This window comes from Ovis canadensis, chromosome 15 (genome assembly GCF_042477335.2).
Source record: "Ovis canadensis isolate MfBH-ARS-UI-01 breed Bighorn chromosome 15, ARS-UI_OviCan_v2, whole genome shotgun sequence".
Taxonomy (NCBI): domain Eukaryota; kingdom Metazoa; phylum Chordata; class Mammalia; order Artiodactyla; family Bovidae; genus Ovis; species Ovis canadensis.
In genome coordinates this window covers 59,935,710-59,960,375 of record NC_091259.1, presented here as the reverse complement: position 1 = coordinate 59,960,375, position 24,666 = coordinate 59,935,710, and the positions used below count along the sequence as shown (strand labels likewise).

Sequence of the window (24,666 nt, the reverse complement as noted above, 5' to 3'; positions counted from 1 at the left end):
TCCTGGTTCAGAATATTCCAGCAATCTAAGTCCTTTACCAGAGGGGACCGAGCTGCTTTGGTAGACAGAGCCGGGGGGGAATCCTTCAGGTTTCATGAGATCCTGGCTGCCTTCATGCTTACTGAGTTGCTAAACCTGAGAAAGAAGCAGTTGCATTTATCTATTGATTTGCACAAAGAAGATTAGCAGTATAACATATTGATAAATGTGTTTCAACGGAGTGAACAACAAGCAAGTTAAAATCCCAGCTTTTTCAGATAATAGCTAGATGACTTTGGACAAATCACTTAACCTTCCTAAATTTGAATTTCTTTTATAATTGGGATAATACTATTTCATAGGACAGTTGTGAGAATTAAATGAGATAATTAGTACTCCTCTGCAGGGAGAGAGGGGTGATTGTCTTTGTTTCTACTAATCACCAAGGATTATTATCAGCCTGGAACTATGTTTTTAATTTTTCTTTTGGGATTCTAAGACTGCACAGATGGTATAAACTCCATATAAGTAGAATACATTCAAACTTCGCACAGGCCAAGGTTTCAATTCTTAAGGAAATTTTCTTTTTTAACCTAAGCTTCCAGTTTTCTTTCTACTTTTCAATTTCCTTTTCATTTTTTGACCTCAGGAGATTTCTTCTCTTTCTTAAAATCTCAAGTCTGCCTGTATTTGTTATATAACATAAAATGCTTGTTATACTTTTTATCCAGCTTTTCTAGGTGATATGGAGTAAGCAAATCAAGTTATCTTTTCTTCCAAATTGCAAGAAATAAAGATCCAAGTGACATAACCTGTAAAACAGATGTCAAATACAATACATTAGAGTAAACATTCACTATTATTGTTAGTAAAAATAATGGTTATATTAAAGAGTGTTAATTACCATTTGACAAGTACATACTAGGTACTTCATTAATTATAATCTTCAGTTCAGCTCAGTCGCTCAGTCGTGTCCGACTCTTTGCGACCCCATGAATCGCAGCACACCAGGCCTCCCTGTCCATCACCATCTCCCGGAGTTCACTCAGACTCACGTCCATCGAGTCCGTGATGCCATCCAGCCATCTCATCCTCGGTCGTCCCCTTCTCCTCCTGCCCCCAATCCCTCCCAGCATCAGAGTCTTTTCCAATGAGTCAACTCTTCGCATGAGGTGGCCAAAGTACTGGAGCTTCAGCTTTAGCATCATTCCTTCCAAAGAAATCCCAGGGTTGATCTCCTTCAGAATGGACTGGTTGGATCTCCTTGCAGTCCAAGGGACTCTCAAGAGTCTTCTCCAACACCACAGTTCAAAAGCAAAAATTCTTCGGCGCTCAGCCTTCTTCACAGTCCAACTCTCACATCCATACATGACCATAGGAAAAACCATAGCCTTGACTAGACGGACCTTTGTTGGAAAAGTAATGTCTCTGCTTTTCAGTATGCTATCTAGGTTGGTCATAACTTTTCCTCCAAGGAGTAAGCGTCTTTTAATTTCATGGCTACAATCACCATCTGCAGTGATTTTGGAACCCCCAAAAATAAAGTCTGACACTGTTTCCACTGTTTCCTCATCTATTTCCCATGAAGTGATGGGACTAGATGCCATGATCTTCGTTTTCTGAATATTGAGCTTTAAGCCAACTTTTTCTCGCTCCTCTTTCACCTTCATCAAGAGGCTTTTTAGGTCCTCTTCACTCTCTGCCATAAGGGTGGTGTCATCTGCATATCTGAGGTTATTGATATTTCTCCTGGCAATCTTGATTCCAGCTTGCATTTCTTCCAGTCCAACATTTCTCATGATGTACTCTGCATATAAGTGAAATAAGCAGGGTGACAATATACAGCCTTGATGTACTCCTTTTCCTATTTGGAACCAGTCTGTTGTTCCATGTCCAGTTCTAACTGTTGCTTCCTGACCTGCATACAGATTTCTCAAGAGGCAGGTTAGGTGGTCTGGTATTCTCATCTCTTTCAGAATTTTCTACAGTTTCTTGTGATCCACACAGTCAAAGGCTTTGGCATAGTCAATAAAGCAGAAATAGATGTTTTTTCTGGAACTCTCTTGCTTTTTCCATGATCCAGCAGATGTTGGCAATTTGATCTCTGGTTCCTCTGCCTTTTCTAAAACCAGCTTGAACATCAGGGAGTTCACGGTTCACGTATTGCTGAAGCCTGGCTTGGAGAATTTTGAGCATTACTTTACTAGCATGTGAGATGAGTGCAATTGTGCGGTAGTTTGAGCATTCTTTTGCATTGTCTTTCTTTGGGATTGGAATGAAAACTGACCTTTTCCAGTCCTGTGGCCACTGCTGACTTTTCCAAATTTGCTGGCATATTGAGTGCAGCACTTTCACAGCATCATCTTTCAGGATTTGAAACAGCTCAACTGGAATTCCATCACTTCCACTAGCTTTGTTCATAGTGATGCTTTCTAAGACCCACCTGACTTCACATTCCAAGATGTCTGGCTCTAGATTAGTGATCACATCATCATGATTATCTGGGTTGTGAAGATCTTTTTTGGACAGTTCTTCCGTGTATTCTTGCCACCTCTTCTTAATATCTTCTGCTTCTGTTAGGTCCATACCATTTCTGTCCTTTATCGAGCCCATCTTTGCATGAAATGTTCCCTTGGTATCTCTAATTTTCTTGAAGAGATCTCTAGTCTTTCCCATTCTGTTGTTTTCCTCTGTTTCTTTGGATTGATCGCTGAAGAAGGCTTTCTTATCTCTTCTTGCTATTCTCTGGAACTCTGCATTCAGATGGTTATATCTTTCCTTTTCTCCTTTGCTTTTCACCTCTCTTCTTTTCACAGCTATTTGTAAGGCCTCCCCAGACAGCCATTTTGCTTTTTTGCATTTCTTTTCCATGGGGATGGTCTTGATCCCTGTCTCCTGTACAATGTCATGAACCTCATTCCATAGTTCATCAGGCACTCTTATCTATCAGATCTAGGCCCTTAAATGTATTTCTCACTTCCACTGTATAATCATAAGGGATTTGATTTAGGTCATACCTGAATGATCTAGCGGTTTTCCCTACTTTCTTCAATTTAAGTCTGAATCTTGTAATAAGGAGTTCATGATCTGAGCCACAGTCAGCTCCTGGTCTTGTTTTTGTTGACTGTATAGAGCTTCTCCATCTTTGGCTGCAAAGAATATAATCAGTCTGATTTCGGTGTTGATCATCTGGTGATGTCCATGTGTAGAGTCTTCTCTTGTGTTGTTGGAAGAGAGTGTTTGCTATGACCAGTACATTTTCTTGGCAAAACTATATTAGTCTTTGCCCTGCTTCATTCCACATTCCAAGGCCAAATTTGCCTGTTACTTCAGGTGTTTCTTGACTTTGTACTTTTGCATTCCGGTCCCCTATAATGAAAAGGACATCTTATTTGGGTGTGAGTTCTAAAAGGTCTTGTAGGTCTTCATAAAACCATTCAACTTCAGTTTCTTCAGCGTTACTGGTTTGGGCATAGACTTGGATAACTATGATATTGAATGGTTTGCCTTGGAGACGAACAGAGATCATTCTGTCGTTTTTGAGACTGCATCCAAGTACTGCATTTAGGACTCTTTTGTTGACCATGATGGCTACTCCATTTCTTCTGAGGGATTCCTGCCCACAGTAGTAGATATAATGGTCATCTGAGTTAAATTCACCCATTCCAGTCCATTTTAGTTTGCTGATTCCTAGAATGAACAGTATAATTGTAATCTTACTAATCATAAACTCCGTAGTACTCTTCTTTTAAGTTAAAGTAACTGATAGTTTAATTCATGTTGTATTATTTGGCCAGTATATATATAGCATCTGAAGGATGAAGAAAGATTTGAACTCGGGTCTTTATGATTTCAAAGTGATAATGCTTTCTGTTATAGCAAGCTGATTTGTCTTAAAATATGTGCTTTTTTCACTGCTTCCAATGATAAACTAGGGGAAAGGATTGTCTTTTCAGTTTCTAGGAGTAGGGAGCCTCACGTTTGAGGAGCAAGCAGCTAGCTCCTGACAACAGTTTGGGGTAGGCTCAGAGTGGGGGCAGTATAAGTGGAGGGTCAAGTCCATTGTGGTGGTGTCTGCTTCAGAGGTAACAGGGTGGTGGCTACAAGGAATGGAGAAGTTGGAAAAATTCTTGATTTGAAATTCCTTCTGAAATAGGGAAATAAAATACAGCTTTGCAGTTACAATTGTGACACCAATTCCAATGTGTGGATTCTTTCCCCACACCAAGCTATTCTCTGACACCAGCAGGGTGTCCTGCAATTCAACTCAATTCTGACACAATTCAACTCAATTCTGACACTGCTTGGATTCCACAGGTTGAGAGCTCAGTCCCATAAAACTGTCCTCATTTCAGATGCCAATCGCAAGTCCAGGTTGTGACCTGTGTTTCTCACTGACTGACTGTAAATCTGAGGTTCCTATAATTCCCTCCCTGGGTTCAGTTAATTGCCAGGGCAGCTCACAGAACTTAGGAAACCAGTTTATTCACTAGATTATTGGTTTATTATAAAAGCTTGTAACTGAGGAACAGGCGGATGGAAGAGATGCAAAAGACAGTGAATACAGGAAGGAATGTGGATCCTCTAGAGGGTGCCACTCTCCCTGTACCTCTACGTGTTCACCAACCTAGAAGCTCTCTGAACTTTGTCCTTTTTGATTTTTGATAGCTCAGTTGATAAAGAATCCACCAGCAATGCAGGAGACCCCGGTTCAATTACTGGGTCAGGAAGATCCGCTGGAGGGGGGATAGGCTACCCACTCCAGTATTATTGGGCTTCCCTTGTGGCTCAGCTGGTAAAGAGTCTGCCTGCCATGGGGGAGACCTGGGTTTGATCCCTGGGTTGGGAAGATCCCCTGGAGAAGGGAAAGGCTATTCTGGCGTGGAGAATTCCAGGACTGTATGTATAGTCCATGAGGTTGCAATAAATCAGACACGACTGAGGGACTTTTGCTTGCTTTCTTTCAGTATATAGGTATGATTGACCACTGGAGTTTGATTCAACCTGCAGTCCCTCTCCTCTTGTTTGGGATGTAAGATCCTGCATGCCACGTAGCATTCTGTATTCTGGCCTGGAGAATTCCATGGACTGTATGTATAGTCCATGAGGTTGCAATAAGTCAGACACGACTGAGGGACTTTTGCTTGCTTTCTTTCAGTATATAGGTATGATTGACCTTTGGAGTTTGATTCAACCTGCAGTCCTTCTCCTCCTGTTTGGGATGTAAGATCCTGCATGCCACATAGCATGGACCCCCCCAAGAAAAGGCATCTTTATTGCTCTTATCACTTAGGAAAATTTCACGGGTTTTTAGGAACCCTGTGCCAGGAACAGGGATGAAGACTAAATATATGCTTTTTATAAATCACAGTGTCACAGCAATAGTGTATTCCAGTGAACAGCTGTCTTCTAGCCAGTTGACAGTTCTCTCTCTATCTCCTTTTTAAAGCTCCTTTACTGAGCACTTACTGTATGCCAAAAATTGAGCTCAGTGTTTTACAGACTATTTATTTTTATGTTTGCAGTAATCCTATGAAGTGGTTATAACTAGCTCCTTGCACATCTTGGAAAAGTTAATTTAAAGAATAATCTGTTCATATACTTTAAAATACTGAAAGTATAGGTAGTGTTGTAGACTGAGTGTTTATGTCCCCCTAGATTCATACATTGAAACCCTGGCCCCCCAATGTGATGGTATTTGGAGATGGAGCCTTTGGAAGGTAATTAGGTTTAGATGAGGTCATGAGAGGAGGGCCTTCACAGTAGGATTAGTACCTTTATAAGAGGAGAGGAAGACACCAGAGTTCTCTCTCTGCCATGGGAGTGATCTTGGGTGGCCTTGGCCTGCAACAGCTTGTATCAGGGCTTTGGTTTCCAGCCAGAGATTGAGGCCAGGTCATGGTGGTAAAAGTACCAGATCCTAGCCATTAGGCAGTGGTCAGTGACAAGGGCCCTGGCCCTTCGACTTTGCAGAAAAGATTTTCCACAAAGACAGAAAGTAGTGAAGCAAGTGAAGTATTTATTAAGAGGAAAAAGAGTACAGTATGTGTGGATAGACACATGGGCAGACTCAGAGGGACACTCCCTGACTTGCTGAGTTGCACCCTCAGTTTAAAGTACTTTTATGGAGCATTTCTTCCGGTTTCCTTTTGGCCAATCATTTTGATTTTGCCTGGTTTGCAGTCCATATTTGGTATATCTTGGGATCCTCCCATGTGTGTGCACGCATCCCTTGACAATATTCCTCTTTGACCACCAAGGAACCTTTCTGCACATGTGTAGTCCGAGAGGTCTTCTGACTTCGAGAATGAGAAATACATGATCTGGGCAGGGCCCAGCCTTCTCCCTTAATTGTCCTGCTCTTCTTGTTCTGGAGTTTTGGTCTATAGGAAATGAATTTCCAGTTGCTTTATCCTGGTGGTGGGGGGTGAGGTGGGGTATTTCTCTCCTGCCTCAGAAGGACACAGCAAGAGGGCTTGCCGTTAGCAAGCCAGGAAGAGAGAGCCCTCACTAGAACTCAGCCAGACTGGCACCCTGATCCACATACTTTCAGCCTCCAGAACTCTGAGAAAGAAATCTCTGTTGTTTAAACCACGCAGTCAGTCTGTGTTATTTTGTTGTGGCAGCTCCAGCTTACAGTAAAGAAAGTAAGTACAGTGAACACTTGAATATGCTTTACATGGATTGACCATGAAAATAGGCTCTTTACATACTGGGACATTTCTTTTTCTGAAAGGTCTCAGAAATGTTTCTCTGCTAGAAGTTTGAAGTGTAGTTAAGATCTAAACGTTGTCTACTTTTCTGGTTTTTTCCTTTTTCTCTTCTTTTCTTAAAATGTTCTAATGGTGAGAGTGTCCAAGTGTCACTGGAGGTATATGTGCTGAGAAGAGGACAGGTTTTGGATTCTGTCAGATCTGGAGTAGAATCTAGGCTCTGCCACTGATTAACTGTGCAAGCTTGAGCAAGTTATTTAACCTTTTTGAGTCTCAGTTTCCTCAACTGTAAAATGGGATAATGATCTATACAGATGGTTGGTTCACTGGTCCATGAGAATGTTTATAAAGCCTCTGGTACCGTGCTCATCACTGATGCTCAGTTAATGGTTATCACAGTGCACAGCAATGAGCATACCATATAGGGAAAAGAATATGGGATATGGAGTTAGTGACTTAGATTATAGACCTGATTCTGCCACTTAAAAACTGTGTGACATCAGATAAATTATTAACCTTTCTGGGCTTCAGTATATCCTTTGCAAAAAGGAAAAGGACTGTGAATGCCACCTTTACAAGACAGCTGGGAGTAATAAATGTAATGGGGCCAACCATTGACATGTAGTAGAATTTCAAAAATCCAGTTAGAAAAGAATTCTGAAGTGTGAGAACAGATGGACCCCCTTGCACTAACTCATCATTTTATAGGTGAGACAATGAAGAACTGTTGAGGAAAGTATTGAAGCTAGGCTGTTACCTAAAGTGTACCCATCCTGGGTCTGTATATTCATTGTCTCACTATCACAAAGAGCAACCAAGGTTTTATCCTTGAAAACCTTCCTTCTCTACATCCTTTCCTGGCCATTTCCCCATCTTTTGCTGGGCCACACCAGCTCACATGCTCTCCCCACTCCTGTGCTGAGCCCTAAGTGAATTTCTTGGCTTCAATATACAGCAAACACGTTCAATATGCTATTTATCCCTCCCCACAAAAGACATGGCCTTCAGGGTTGCAAAGCTAGGAAATTGGTATGTTCAGACTTTACTAGCATTTTCCACCAGTTTTTTTTCCCCTCTAGAATGCTTTCTTTACTTAAAAAAAATGTATTAGTTTAAGCAGCTGATTTTTTTAAAAATGTCTTTTAATTGATTTATTTTGGCTATGCTACATGGCATGTAGGATCTTAATTTCCCAACCAGGGATCAAACCCACGCCCGCTGCAATTGAAGCATGGATTCTTAACCTCTGGGCTACCAGAGAAGTCCCCAGATTTGTATTTGACATGGCAGTTTGTCAGCTAGAGGACTTTAATAAGTAAGCTGATAGCCTGAAAATACAATGAAATAATCTGAGGGTTAAAAAAAAATCTTTCTTTGCAGTGACCCGGCCCTGCACATTTTACTCTTCTGTAAGGACCACCTGGTGGAGGTTTTAAGACTGACATTTGTACTTTGGTCTTTGGAAATAACTTTTATGGGTTTTTCCCCCTCATATTTATTTCTTATAACAAGTCTGGGGAGATAGCCCTTATTTTCCAGACGAAGTGACTAAAGATCAGTTTTCCCAAGGTCATAATACATGGCAGAGCCCCCAAGCCCCAGTTTTCTCCATTACAAAGCAAGAGCTTTTAACTGCTGTAGCACACTTGACTGTGTCTTGGAAACCACAGTAATTAGGATCTGAGTTGAGCCTGGAAAATGGATTGATTCCTGAAACTACTCTATGAAACCCCCTTCTGATATTATAACTGGTCTCTGCTCAGAAAAACTTCTCAGGTCACTAAGTTACTTTTCCACCTTTGATTGCAGAATAGCCTCTAAGGAGAATTCTTATCAACTTGTCTTGCTATAGTAGTTACTAACAATCTCGCTGTTGTTAAGCCTTCATCCTATTTGACCTCTGTATCATTGGATACTCCTGACTTCTCCCTTCTTGAAATTTTTGTTTCCTTGCTCTTCTTTGATTATATTATAATTTTTCTCCTTATGGGTTCTCTTTATGAGTTATGTAGAGACTGCAGAGATCCTCAGAGAAAGCAAAAGGGAACTTTTTCTTTTGCGTATTTGGTTTATAGCAAATTTTCCTTTTTAGAACAAGGATAGTTGAAATCTAACAATTCCTTTGAGTTTCTCTGCAAGGAGGAGGTATGCTCGAACTCTTGCATTACCTGTGTAGTCAGCTTGGACTGGTTTAGTTTGGATCTCAGCTTCTTTGCTAACAAAGCCAGATTTGACTTCTAAAAACAAAATTAACTTTCAGTTATAAATAAGTACGAGGGACATAATGTACAGCATGATAAATATAATTAACACTGCTGTATGATATATATGCAGTTTACTGAAAGAATAAATCCTATCACAAATAAAAAAGTATTTTTTCAGGACTTCACTGGTGGTCCAGTGGCTAAGACTCCTCACTCCCAATGTAGGGAACCCAGGTTCAATCCCTGGTCAGGGGAGATCCCACATGCCAAAACTAAGATCCACACAATCAAATAAATAAATATTTTAAAAAAAGAATAGAAAAAAAATTTTTTCCGTTTATTTAATCTTGTATATATATGAGATGATGGATGCCCACTAAACTTATCATGTAACCACTTCATGATGTATATAAGTCAAATATTATTCCTTACACCTTAAACTTATATAGTGCTATATGTTAATTATATCTCAACAAAACTGGAAGAAAAAATTTAACTCTCCAATGCGAAATTTTCTCTGAAGCTTAAGAAAACAAGGGTCCACAGAACCCCATGTAATAATAGATAAGAAGGAAAATACTTTACAACTTTACCATTTGTAATTTCGTTGAATCTGTATAACAGTTGTATGAAGTAGAAGTTTTTATTAAAATATTCATTTTACAGATGAAAGTCTAAGAAAGGTCAATAAATGTGTACAGGTTTTTATCGCTTGTAAGTGGCAATGCTAAGACTAGCGCTTGAGTTTACTGGACTCTAATTCCAGGCTGTCAGGCAAGTGCTCTCTGGGTTTTAAAGGGAACACAAGCAGTATGTCTGCCTCTGATACATTATGTGTGATGTCAGTACAAAGAGCAAATGGATTAAATCTTGTTTGGACAAGAATCATGTGCATTAAACTAATTTTTTCTTTCCTTATAATTGATCTACTTTCTTGGATCACAAGATAATTTCCCATTTTGGTAGGAAAGAAAGCAGTGTTTTTGCCCAAAGAAAGAAGTGTTGGTGTTGGGTTATTCCCTGTTCCTCTTGGCTCCCTGTTCTCCTGTTCATTTTTTTTTCATGTCTCCTAGACTGAGAACTCCTTGAGGATGAAGGTTAGGAACCTCCTGTGCCTAGAAGACAGCAGGCAGTTAGTTACTCATTAAATATTTTTTTAATTGTTATTATGTTTATGTTAATTATAAATTACTGTTTCTGTAGGTAATTATTTTATAGTAATAACTACCATTGTGTGTGTGTGTGTGTGTGTGCGCGCGTGCACGCTTAGTCATGGCCAGTTCTTTGTGACTCCATGGACTGTAGCCTGCCAAGCTTGTCTTTTCTTGGAATTTTCCAGCAAGAATACTGAAGTGGGTTGCCATTTCCTCCTCTAAATAACTACCATTAATGACTAATAAATGGAGTACTGGGCACTTTATAAACATTGTCTTCAATTCTCATGATAACTGTACAAGGAAGAGCTATGGCATATGAAGAAATAAGGTTCAACTATGTTAACTTTTCCTAGGTTTTATAGCTTGTAATTGTTAAGTGAAAAATAGGTATATGTAAAAGAAAAAAATTTTTTTTACTTTATTGTGGCAAAATATACATAAAATTTACCATTTTAAACAATTTTAAGTATACAGTTTAGAGGCATTAAGTTCCTTCATAATGTTGTATAAACATATTATTTCCAGAACTTTTTCATCACCCCAAACAGAAATTCTCTATCCATGAAATGATAATTCTCCCTTTCCCTTTCCTCTAGCCTCTGGTAACCTCTAATCTAGTTTCTGCCTCCTTGAATTTCCCTATTTTAGATATCACAAGAGTGGAATCATACAATATTTGTCCTTTTATTTGGCTTATGTCACTTAGCATAATATTTTCAGGGTTCATCCATGTTGTAGCATATATCAGAATTCATTCCTTTTGATAGCTGGGTAACAGTTCATTTATGCCACATTTTGTTTATTCCATTCAACATTTGTCTCCTTAAATCCTGTGGAATAAACTTTAGCCCTTGGATGCTGAACCATGGCTGTCAGTCTTTGTGCTGGTCCCTCAGCCAGCAAAAGCAGCTATGAGCAATCAAACACATAAACAAACCCTGTGGAGGAACAAGGTTCTTACGGCCAAGCCTAGCTCCAGCAGGCCATACCAGCAACTTAGGGCTTCACTATCACTGCTATCTGAGTGTGGGAAAGGGCATGGGCTGGGCAAAAGACTGAAATGAACTGTTTATTGACTAGATTCTGGTGTTCCAAAGTAGTTACTACAGAGAGTTTCTGCTAGTTCAGGTTCGGTGGAGAGATGAGTTTCTGGACCTTCCTGTTCTGACATCTTTAGGACGTCACTCCCAATATAGGTATCCTTTAAAAACAAAACCTGGTGTCATGTAAAAAAGATTTGTTACCATTGCATAAAAGAAAGTATCAGGAAAGGATTTTTTTTTTTCCAGGTAAGGTCCTAATACTTCCACTATTCTTGGCAAATAAAAAATAGCATTGTCCTGCTTGATGGTGGGTGACATGTACTTTCCATGTATTTGTTCACAGTGACAGATTCTCAGAAATAGCTGAGGTAACAACAATGTATTCAGTCATTGGCATATTTCTGTTAAATGATGGAAATATTATTCTATAGCTCAGTTGGCTTCCTATCTTCTACCCTGGTGAAAAAAAAACTTTATTCATTAGCATGCTGAGAGCTTTGAATCAAGATTTAGGTGCTTTCTTATGCTTGGAGAGATTTCATTTAAGGTTTTGCTTTAAGGTATTTCAGACTTGCTTTGCTTCCTTGGTGGCTCAGATGGTAAAGAATCTGCCTGCAGTGCAGGAGACCCAGATTTAATCCCTGGGTCAGGAAGATCCCCTGGAGAAGAGAATAACAACCCACTCCAGTATCCTTGCCAGCAGAATTTCATGGACAGAGGAGCCTGGTGGGCTACAGTCCATGGGGTCACAAAGAGTCAGACACGACTGGGTGACTAACACTTGCCACTTTGCAGGGTACTAGCCCTTACTTCTTTACACTGCTGATACTTTTTGGATTGGCACCAGGATTGCTGGACAGAGCTCTGGGGAACACCAGGTTTTCCATCCTTGAATCTAATAATAGTAGTTCTATTAGTAACTATTCATTGAGTAACAAGATATACAAGCTGGGTGCTTTATATAGTTCATCTCATTTAAGCCTCCTAATATCTCACAAGATGGACATTATTGTTCAGTTTTATAGATGAAAAAACTGATGCAAGGAGGTTAAATGACTTCCAGGGTCGTAGAGGATTTCATTACAGAGGCTCCAAAGACTTCTCTGACCTCTATGACATCCTGAATGAGAGGAGGCTGAAATTAAAAGTTCTTTATTTTGGCTCAGCTTGCTCTTTCCAAAATAAAACAAAATGAGGAGGTTAAGAATATTTTGTACAACATGGGAAATATAGCCAATATTTTATAATAACTATAAATGAACTACAACTTTAAAAATTATGACTTACTATATTGTACACTTGTAACTTATATACTGTATTTCAATAAAAGAATAATAAGTTTTTTAAAATGAGGCAGTTGCTCCTCAAGATGCCTTAGAAACTAGTAAAGGGCAGGGTTAAGCAAAATAGGTGTTCTCTTCCCCTCTAGTAAATGTCTGCTCAGGCCTATCTTATATATAAACTTCCAGGTGAGATTTTGTTTGAAGGGAGGGTTCTCCTGCCACACGCAGAGGGAGGGAAATGAGCTGGTCAGGATGAACTCTGACCTTCCAGTTTCTTATGTACTCTATTCTTCAAATTGTAAGATTATCAATTTTGTGAAGACACATACATGCAATGACTGTGACCTTTGTGTATGTTACCTCTCCATGGACTTCCTACCTTAACCAGCACAGATTGTAAGGAGAAAAAAGACACGAGTAAGGAGGTAGTTGCAGTAGTGAGACATGCTGTCTCAGAGGGATGTGCCACTCTATTCTAAGAACTTAGCATAATAAATGGATGTACTTACAAACTGCTGTGGAATAAAGTGGACATAGGGGAAGGGCCATAACTCTTCAGAGGTTGTTATCAGGAAAGCCTTCTCAGAGGTTAAGCATGGAACTAGGTCTTGAACCACAAGGTGGAGTTCTCAGTTCCAGGTCTGGTTCTGTTGCTAATAACTGCAAGACACTGGGAGAGTCTTGCTTTCACTTCCTATCCAGGCTATGAGGGACTTAAATAAGTTGTTCAGCAATTTCCCTTCCAGCTCTAACATTCTGGGCATTAATCTATAAATTTTCTTTAGCTCTCTTTCATTATAAAGCAACTGGCTAACTTATACCCTTAATCTATTTCTTTTGCCTCTTCTTAAACACAGTTTTCTATGCCCCTTCTTAAGAGTCCCTGGCCTTAATGAAAGGTTGAGATACCAGGAAGGTGAGGTGAGCTCAGTACCCTTACTCAGAATCCTCTCCTGCAGCAACTCTGTCAGTCCAGGTCTTCTTGCCCCAGGGCTCCTGATGTTCTTGGGCAAGACCAATAGGAAACTATGGAAGGCCTTTACAGAAGGATCCTCCTGAAAGAGACTAAGGATAAGCCATGTGAGTTCATTCCCTTTTCTCACTAAATAAGTTCATGCAATTTAATTTTCTCTTAGTTGTTTATGATGATTCCTTTGTGTATGTGTGTTTAGTCTCTCAGTCATGTTCGACTCTTTGCGACCTCATGGACTGTAGCCCAACAGGCTCCTCTGTCCATGGGATCCTCCAGCCAAGAATACTCGAGTGGGTAGGCATTCCCTTCTCCAGAGGATCTTCCTAGCCCAGGGATGGAACATGGGTCTTCTGCTTCGCAGGAAAATTCTTTATGGTCTGAGTCGCTAGGGAAACCCCCATTATGATTCGTAGTTAATGGAAGCATAATTTAATACTTAATGTTAAATGTACTTAGCCCTGAATGATATTTAGTATAGTATTTATATTAAGTTTCTTCTAGAAATTTAATTAGAAGAAATGGAATAGCCATCATAGTCAGCAACAGAGTCCAAAATGCAGTACTTGGATGCAGTCTCAAAAACAACAGAATGATCTCTGTTTGTTTCTAAGGTAAACCATTTAATATCACAGTAATCCAAGTCTATGCCCCAACCAATAATGCTGAAGAAGCTGAAGTTGAATGGTTCTATGAAGACCTATAAGACCTTCTAGAACTAACACCACCAAAAAATGTCCTTTTCATTATAGGGGACTAGAATGCAAAAGTAGGAAGTCAAGAGATACCTGGAGTAACAGGCAAATTTGGCCTTGGAGTACAAAATGAAGCAGGTCAAAGGCTAACAGACTTTTGCCAAGAGAATGCACTGGTCACAGCAAACACCCTCTTCCAACAACCCAAGAGAAGACTCTACACATGGACATCACCAGATGGTCAATACTGAAATCTGATTGATTGTATTCTTTGCGGCCAAAGAGGGAGAATCTATATCCAGTTAGCAAAAACAAGACTGGGAGCTGACTGTGGCTGAGATCATGAACTCCTTATGCCAAATTCAGACTTAAGTTGAAAAAAACAGAGAAAACCACTGGACCATTCAGGTACGACCTAAATCAAATCCCTTACGTTTATACAGTGGAAGTAAGAAATAGATTCAAGGGATTATATCCAATCCAAAGAGTGCCTGAAGAACTATGGACAGAGGTTTGTGACATTGTACAGGAGGCAGAAATCAAGACCATTCCCAAGAAAAAGAAATACAAAAAGACAAAATGGTTGTCTGAGGAGGCCTTACAAATAGCTGAGAAAAGAAATGACGTGAAAGGCAAAGGAATAAAGGAGAGATATACCTATTTGAATGCAGAGTTCCAAAGAATAGCAAGGAGCAATAAGAAAGCCTTCCTCAGTGACCAATGCAAAGAAATAGGGGAAAACAATAGAATGGGAAAGACTAGAGATCTCTTCAAGAAAATTAGAGATATCAAGGGAACATGTCATGCAAAGATGGGCACAATAAAGGACAGAAATGGTATTGACCTAACAGAAGCAAAAGATACTAAGAAGAGGTGGCAAGAAAACACAGAAAAACTATACCAAAAAGAGCTTCATGACCCAGATAACCATGATGGTGTGATCACTCATCTAGAGCCAGACATCCTGGAATGCGAAGTCAAGTGGGCCTTAGGAAGCATCACTACGAACAAAGCTAGTGGAGGTGATGGAATTCCAGTTGAGCTGTTTCAAATCCTGAAAGATGATGCTGTGAAAGTGCTGCACTCAATATGCCAGCAAATTTGGAAAACTGAACAGTGGCCACAGGCCTGAAAAAGCTCAGTTTTCATTCCAGTCACAAAGAATGGCAATACCAAAGAAGGTTCAAACTAACGCACAGTTGCACTCATCTCACATGCTGCTGATACTGCTGCTGCTGCTGCTGCTGCTGCTGCTGCTGCTGCTGCGTCACTTCAGTCGTGTCTGACTCTGTGTGACCCCATAGATGGCAGCCACCAGGCTCCTCTGCCCATGGGATTTTCCAGACAAGAATATCTCACATGCTAGTAATGCTCAAAATTCTCCAAGCAAGGCTTCAACAGTACGTGAACCATGAACTTCGAGATGTTCAAGCTGGATTTAGAAAAGGCAGAGGAACCAGAGATCAAATTGCCAACATCTGTTAGATCATAGAAAAAGCAAGAGACTTCCAGAAAAACTTCTGCTTTATTGACTATGCCAAAGTCTTTGACTGTGTGGATCACAACAAACTCTGGGACATTCTTAAAGAGATGGGAATACCAGACCACCTGACCTGCCTCCTGAGAAAGTTGTATGCAGGTCAAGAAGCAACAGTTAGAACTGGATATGGGACAACAGACTGGTTCCAAATTGGAAAAGAAGTATGTCAAGGCTGTATATTGTCACCCTGCTTATTTAACTTATATGCAGAGTACATCATGAGAAATCCTGGGCTGGATGAAACACAAGCTGGAATCAAGATTGTCGGGGGAAATATCAATAACCTGAAATATGCAAATGACACCAGCCTTATGGCAGAAAGTAAAGAAGAACTAAAGAGCCTCTTGATGAAAGTGAAAGAGGAGTGTGAAAAAGTTGGCTTAAAACTCAACATTCAGAAAACTAAGATGGTGACATCTGGTCCCATCACTTCATGGCAAATAGATGGAGAAACAATGGAAACAGTGAGAGACTTTATTTTGGGGGGTTCCAATCCAGAACTGCAATCTAGATGGTGATTGCAGCCATCTGGATTGGTGGGAAGAACTTTCGTCCTTCTAAAGCAGTGATTCAGTTAACGCTAAGCCCGTTCTTCTACACAGAAAAGAATATTTGTAGAGAATTCTAGATAAACAAGACTGTCCAGGAACTTCTGTTCTCCCCTCCCTTCCCAGACATTTCTACTGAGCTTGAGAAAGCAGTACCCCAATTCACCTGTGACTCACTGACAGCTCCTAAGCCATCAAGAAAGTTATCTCAGAATTAGGTGGTTTTTGGTTTGTTTCCTTACCCTCTCATACATACACTCATACATACTGTCTCTTCTCCTTCCATGTACCCATCCATCCCTGATCAGTACCATCAAGTACAGGTGTATTGTGGACAAAGCTTGAGAATCATCGTCATAACGTTGTTGTTTTCTTAATGGCAGCTGGTTGTGAGTAGTCTGTGCATACTTTGGGAGATTGGTGAACCTCTAGTGCTAACTTGTTCTTTCTTCCAAAATGTATTGCCTGGAGCTCCTAGGATAATTTCTCTTCTAAAAACCCACTGGCATTGCCCACTGATCTGAAGCATTTGGAATCTAGTCCTTCCTTAAAGAGAAATCTGTAGAAACCTGTTAGTAGTTGCTTTTAGGGGGATTTTGGAGGGTGGGGTAGGAAGGATTGTTTTTTGTTTGTTTAAAAGATGTAAGCAAAATGATATCCGGATAGAGTATCTCTTCTTAGGATTGGAGAGACTTTTCACAAAAGGTAGCCAACTGTAAGTTTTCAAAGATTTATACCTTCTAGCAGTGGCTTCTAAGTGTCCTCACTAGGCCTAAGAATTTGTTAGAAATACAAATTCTTGGGCCCTACCCCAGATCTACTGAATTACAAACTCCAGAGCTTCCCCAGGAGTCTGTGTTTTCACAAGCTCCCTAGGTGATTCTGATGCTCAAATCTGCCATTTAGTTAAATGTTTAATAAATAGTTTTTTTCTTCTTTCCCAATTCAGTGAGCTTGTCTAGGAATCTTGCCATCGTAAATGTCTTCATTCCTCCAGGAAGTACCTTTTGGGTTCTGAACAGCTGTAGAAACAAAGGCAATATGTTAGCTTGGAGACATGTCAGCTATGGCACCTGTGTCAGCTGTGACAGGAGTGGCTGGCCCCCTCCGAGACAGACTGGAAGGTCTGTGAGCAAGCTGCTCAAAACCCTGGACAGAGGAATAGAGGGTACAGTTTTCAGGAAGATAGCCAACAAGTCTACCTTTCCCCTATACATCTTAGGAAAACTAAATAATTGGCCCCAAAAAACATGGCTTTAAAAGGACATATGTTGGGTGAGGTTAAACTTGTGATTACTTGAAAATTGCTCAGCTGGTGGCGAAGGTACTTGAATTTAAGTGTCTAAATCAGATTTTTGCTGTTATCGCTCTCAGCAGGAAAAGAGGCAGAGAAATCAATAGCCCTTGGTCTTGTTTAAGCTACAGAACCACACTTCTTGTTATCTCCAAAGGCCTCTGGCTGCCAGAGAGAGAAGCTTGGGCCATCACTGTCACAACAAACGCTGCCAAGATTGTAAGTTTCTCCTTAGTTCTTTGAACTCTCTCATCTTAGACTTGCATGGCAGGGAGTCTGAAATCTTTGTGGCCCATGAGATAAGTTGGGGTGAGCAGCCAAGATCTATCTCCAAACCTTCCTTCCCTTTACCCTACTTAGGATGGCCCCTGAGCTGGGAGAACTGAATTCAGAAGTACAGACATGAGGGATGGGCAGGTCCAATAGAGTTGGCCTGTTCTGAGCAACTCTGTTGTGATTTAGGTTACTGACAATTCTGTGTTTCTTGAGGAACATGGAGGCGTTGAAGAAGTAGACCAAGTAATTGATATTATTACAATCATTTTCATCATTTGAGTACCCATTCTTTGCCAAGTCCAATGCCAGGTGTTTCTGATATAGCTTAATGATTGACTCCCTAATTTTGAATCTTATTAACTCTATCTCACACACTAGCAAAGTAATGCTCAAAATTCTCCAAGCCAAGCTTCAATAGTATGTGAACCATGAACTTCCAGATCTTCAAGCTGGATTTTACAAAGGCAGAGGAACCAGAGATTAAATTGCCAGCATCTTGCTGGATCATCGCAAAAGCAAGAGAGTTTGAGAAAAACATTTACTTCTGCTTTATTGACTATGCCAAGGCCTTTGACTGTGTGGATCACAGCAAACTGTGGAAAATTCTTCAAGAGATGGGACTACCAGACCACCTGACCTGCCTCCTGAGAAATCTGTATGCAGGTCAGTTAGAACTGGACATAGAACAACAGACTCCTTTCCAAATCAGGAAAGGAGTACGTCAAGACTGTATATTGTCACCCTGCTTATTTAACTTATATGCAGAGTACATCATGCAAAATGCTGGGCTGGCTGAAGCATAAGCTGGAATCAAGATTGCTTGGAGAAATATCAATAACCTTGGATATGCAGATAACACGACTCTTATGGCAGAAAGTGAAGAAGAACTGACGAGCCTCTTGATGAAAGTGAAAGAGGAGAGTGAACAAGCTGGCTTAAAACTCAACATTCAGAAAACTAAGATCATAGCATCCGGTCCCATCACTTCATGGCAAATAGAGGGGGAAACAATGGAAATAGAGAGAGACTTTATTTTGGGGGGCTCCAAAATCACTGCAGATGGTTACTGCAGCCATGAAATTAAAAGATGCTTCCTCCTTGGAAGAAAAGGTATGACCAACCTAGACAGCATATTGAAAAGCAGAGACATTACTTTACCAACAAAGGTCCATCTAGTCAAAGCTATGGTTTTTCTAGTAGTTACATATGGATGTGAGAGTTGGACTTTGAACTGTAGTGTTGGAGAAGACTCTTGAGAGTCCCTTGGACTGCAAGGAGATTCAAGCAGTCCAACCTAAAGGAAATTAGTCCTGAATATTCATTGGAAGGACTGATGCTGAAGCTGAAACTCATACTTTGGCCACCTGATGTGAAGAACTGACTCATTGGAAAAGACCCTGCTGCTGGGAAGGGTTGAAGGAGGGAGGAGAATGGGATGACAGAGGATGAGATGGTTGGATGGTATCACCGATGCGATGGACATGAGTTTGAGTAAACTCTGGGAGTTGATGATGGACAGGGAGGCCTGGCGTGCTGCAGTCCATGGGGTCACAAAGAGTTGCACACAACTGAGTGACTATCTGAACTGAGCTCTATCATTTAATTACTCTGTACCACATATAAATACCTGAAGATGCTACTGGAAGACTTGACTAATGGTAGTTTAAACAAATAAAAGTGTATTTTTCTCACATAAAAAAAATCTGGAGGTCAGTGGCAGATGGCATTGATTTATTAGGTCTGTGATTTCAAGACTGTTATCCCCTGAATCTTTTGGCTTTTCCCACTTGTTCTAGGATGACTGCTATAGTTGTAGGCGTCACCTCTGTGACCGAGGTGGAAAAAAGGTGATGGAACATCGAAATACTTGTCCTTTTACTAGAAAAACAATGGCTTTCCCACAGTTCCCCCAGGAGACTTATGTGTATATTTCCTTGATCAGAACTGGGCCACTTGGCTAGTCCTAAGGAATAGGAAGGCTGAGAAAGTGGGTACTTTTCCAGCCTCAGGAGGGCAGAGGGGGTTGGAAATGGGCATTGAGTTAGCCAGCCCATGGTCTACCAAAATGACCTGGATGAGTAAGTTAGCTTCTCTAGTTGGTTTCCTCATCTATAAAATAATGGTAATAGTGGAACCTCATTAAAGGATTATGAAAATTAAATGAGATCAATGCAAAGTATTCAGTAGCATGATAGTTGACACACAGTAAGTAATATTATTATTTTTATTGCTAGTATTATTATGACCTCAACTCTGCAAAGTTATTATTGTTCCATTTTAAACGAGGATGCCAAAGCTCAGTAAGTGGAAATAATAGTTTGCCTCATGCTTGCTTAGGCAGCACATATACTAAAATTGGAACAATACAGAGATTAGCATGGCGCCTACGCAAGGATGACATTCAAATTTGTGAAGCCTTCCATATTTTTTTAAAAAGATAGTTTGCCTGAATTCACAGAAGTCAAAATGATGAAACAGATTAGAACCCATATCTGAATCTAAAGTCCATGCTCCTTTTTCTGCAGTGGCAGTTGAGTCAGCAGAGAAATGGTGGTTAGCTGGTAAGTTCTTTTTGGCCAGATGCATGGCATCAGCCATATGGGCTGTGTGATTAGGGAAGGAGGGAGACTAAAAATAGAGTAGATTTGCACCTCCTAGAATAATGGAAATAAAAACAAAAATAAATGGGACCTAATTAAACTTAAAAGTTTTTGCACAGCAAAGGAAACTGTAAATAAGGTAAAAAGATGACCCTCAGAATGGGAGAAAATAATAGCAAATGAAACAACTGGCAAAGAATTAATTTCCAAAATATATAAGCAGCTCATACAACTCAATACCAGAAAAATGAATAATCCAATCAAAAAGTGGGCAAAAAACCTAAAAAAGACATTTCTCCAAAGAAGACATACAGATGGCTGATAAACACATGAAGAAATGCTCAGTGTTGCTCTGTTCAGTTCAGTTCAGTTGCTCAGTCGTGTCTGACTCTCTGCAACCCCATGAATCGCAGCACGCCAGGCCTCCCTGTCCATCACCATCTCCCGGAGTTCACTCAGACTCGCGTCCATCGAGTCAGTGATGCCATTCAGGCATCTCATCCTCTGTCGTCCCCTTCTCTTTCTGCCCCCAATCCCTCCCAGCATCAGAGTCTTTTCCTATGAGTCAACTCTTCACATGAGGTGGCCAAAGTACTGGAGTTTCAGCTTCAGCATCATTCCTTCCAAAGAAATCCCAGGGTTGATCTCCTTCAGAATAGACTAGTTGGATCTCCTTGCAGTCCAAGGGACTCTCAAGAGTCTTCTCTAACACCACAGAGAAATGCAAATCAAAACTACAAGGAGATATCACCTCACACCAATCAGAATGGCCATCATCAAAAAATTCACAAGCAACAAGTTCTGGAGAGGGTGTGGAGAAAAAGAGAACCCTCTTGCACTGTTGGTGGGAGTATAAATTAATACAGCTACCATGAAACACAGTATAGAGATTCCTTTAAAAAACAAAGACTAGAACCATCATATGACCCAGCAATCCCACTTCTAGGTGTATACCCTGAGGAAACCAAAACTGAAAAAGATACATGTACCCCAGTGTTCATTGGAGCACTATTTACACCAGCTAGGACATGGAAGCAACCTAGATGTCCGTTGACAGATAAACAGATAAAGAAACTGGTGTGTGTGTGTGTGTGTGTTAGTTGCTCAATCGTCAGTCCAACTCTCTGTGACCCCATGGACTATAGCCCGCCAGGCTCCTCTAAGAAGCTGTGGTACATATATACAATGGAATACTACTCACCCATTAAAAGGAACACATTTGAGACAGTTCTGATGAGGTGAATGAAGCTAGAGCCTATTATAGAGAGTGAAGTCAGAAAGAGAAAAACAGGGATCATATATTAACACATATATATGGGATCTAGAAAGATGGAACTGATGAACCTGTTGACAGGGCAGCAGTTGAGATGCAGACATAGAAAACAGACTTCGGACAAGGGCAGGGAAGAGGAAGGAGAGGGTGAGATGAATGGAGAGAGTAGCATGTAAGTGTACACACTACCATATGTAAAATATAGATAGCCAATGAAAATTTGCTCTATGACTCAGGGAACTCAAATTTGGGCTCTGTAACAACCTAGAGGGGTGGGAAAGGGTAGGAGGTGGGAGGGAGATTCAAGAGGAAAGGGACATACATACACCTATGGCTAATTCATGTTGATGTATGGCAGAAATCAAACCAAATATAGTAAAGCAGTCATCAATCAATTAAAAAAAATAAAAGAGTGTGTTTGGATAGTGAGATCACAAACAGAAGCCCCTGCTGGGACATATAAAGACCAAGAGAAATATGACTGAAGAGGTCACCATTGGATTGATACTAGATCCACAGTATTGAGGGATGAGTACTTGAGAAAAACGGAAATATAATTTGATAAGAGCTTTAAGAAAAGCCAGTTATAAGAGTAGCTAGAGGGACTTCCCTGATGGTCCAGTGGTTAAGAATCCACATGCCAATTCAGGGGACATGGGTTTGATTCCATGGGATCTTCCTAGGAAGATCCTACAAGCCTCTGTGACTAAGCCCATGGGCCACAACTGCTGAACCTGATGTCCTAGAGCCTGGGCTCCACAGCTAGAGATGCCATCACAGTGAGAAGCCTGCACACTGCAACTGGGCAGTAGCCCTCACCTGAAACTAGAGAAAGCTCAAGCCCAGAAACGAAAACCCAAACAAATAAAAAAAGAGTAGCCAGAAGGGACCCCTAATCAGGTCTGGTGAGACGAAGATTATGGGAGACTTCTTGAAGAAGGGAATAAAGTGAAGGGCAAGGGAAGGACAATCCGAGCATTGGGGATAGCCTGAATAGTGACAGTTGAATTCAGTATGCTAGAATAGTTGTGTGTTCGGTATTGGTGAAGTACCAGGCCAAGATTGGCAAAAGAGGAAATAATAGGACATTCAAATAGATAGGAGCCAGAATTGAAGAGTCTTTATGTCATGCTAAGGAAATTTGTAACTTAATCCTTAGGAATAACCTTTATCCCTGTTTGGATACTTGTTTGAAACTTTATCTTTGATCACCATAGTAGCAATTTTGAAAGGTCTTTCTGGATGAAGGTAGATGGATTGGAGAGAGAGAAAATAGAGGTCAGAAAATAAGTTGGGAAGCCCTAAAAATAGTTTGGTCAAGCAATGTGAACAAGGAGTGGAGACATCTTTGAGGCATTTTTAGAACAGTGTCTTACATTCAGTTCAGTTCAGTAGACATTTAATATGTGTGGAATATAAATTAGTAAGTTAGGACTGGATGTTGAATTTGGGCAATAAGAGAAAGGAGGAATCTGGCCTTACCTCAGGACTTCCCTGGTGGCTCAGACGGTAAAGGCCTGTCTATAATGGGGAAGACCCGGGTTCGAGCCCTGGGTTGGGAAGATCCCCTGGAGAAGGAAATGGCAGTCCACTCCAGTACTATTGCCTGGAAAATCCCATGGACAGAGGAGCCTGGTAGGCTACAGTCTTTGGGGTCGCAAAGAGTCGGACACGACTGAGTGACTTCACTTTCACTTTCCTCTGGCTTAGGTGACAGTTTGCACAGTTATGCCTTTTTCACTGAGTTCTTGGCAGTACTGAGGCCAGTGTGTGTCCTTAAAGATGTTTCTCAGATAATTTTCTCATAACACTTGAGGAATCTGCTTTTATTCTAGTGCTGGGATTTCTAAATTTAATGCAACTTGGTAATTACATGGCAAGATGGTGCTAGTCCCATCTTACAGATTTGGAAACTGAGGTACAGAATAGTTAAGTAACTTGCCTGGGATCATTCACCTACTCAAGAGTTGAGAAATGTTCCTTCCTCTATAGCATGTAAGGCTCTTGAACTTCCCCTTGTGATTTCAACTGATTATAGGCCACAATAAAACAAACCATAAAATTTAGAAGATTAGATTGATCTGAGTACTCAGCCATGAGTTAATTGTAAATCAGTGCAACTTCTAATTCAATCCAACAGACTGTACAGTATCATTTTTGTTATACAAAGAATGGTCTACTGATGCCTTCTTTGTGTTAAGAGGAAAAAAAAATAAAACTCATAGAGTCCACCATTTCCCTATCATTCTTTTTCTTTATCAGATCTGGTTTCAGTCTTAACTGTCACTAAGATAACCATGAGCAAATTACTTATTTTTGCAGAGTCTCAGTTTTCTTACCTCTAAAAATATGGGAGATGTTCATTTAATAGTTTCTGTTAGTATTATTTTTCAAATGCAGAAAGAGATTCAAGATTTGATAAGGATTATAAGGGCTTTGCCCAGGTCACATAGTAACTTAGTGGCGTCTCTAAACAAGAAATGTGTTGAAGTGGAAGCATTTTCTGGGGATCCTTGAGCTGAGACATGATTCATATTTTAGCGTATTGGAAAACCCAATCCTGATCCAGAGACAGTACACTGTCTCTTTTTTCTAGACCTCTACACATTATTTTTCAACAAAAATGAGGTTATATGCTATGTTCTGTCCTGTAACACCTTAGTTTGTTTAAGGAATTATGAATTGTGTCATTTAGATTTGTTTTGGATAATGCCTTGTTAGTCGACATTGAGGTTGCTTTAACTTTCACTATTAATCAATAGCACAAAACAGAATAACAGACTGAAAATAATGGAGAAATTAAAATGCCGAAGTATGGGGACACTGATATTTATACATTTTTAAAGAGATAGAAATGCTTTAAAATGCACAAAAGGTTGTAATACACAGTATACACACAACTGCACACAAAAAGTTTCCTATATTCAAAGCATAACAACTACCTGTATTCAAAGGCATCACTGACTCAATGGACATGAATTTGAGCAAGCTCAGGGAGTTGGTGATAAACCAGGAAACCTGGGGTGCTGCAGTCCATGGGGTGACAAAGAGTCGGACACACCTGAGCTTCTGAACTGAACTGAAAGCATAA

General features: G+C 40.3%; 1 protein-coding gene and 1 pseudogene across 5 annotated transcripts in view; both read left to right on the top strand.

Moving 5' to 3' along the window:
- Nucleotides 1-24,666, top strand: part of FAM168A (family with sequence similarity 168 member A) — a 206,907-nt gene that overhangs the window by 137,461 nt on the left and 44,780 nt on the right. The window lies entirely within an intron of this gene.
- Nucleotides 20,032-20,131, top strand: LOC138421423 (U6 spliceosomal RNA; annotated as a pseudogene).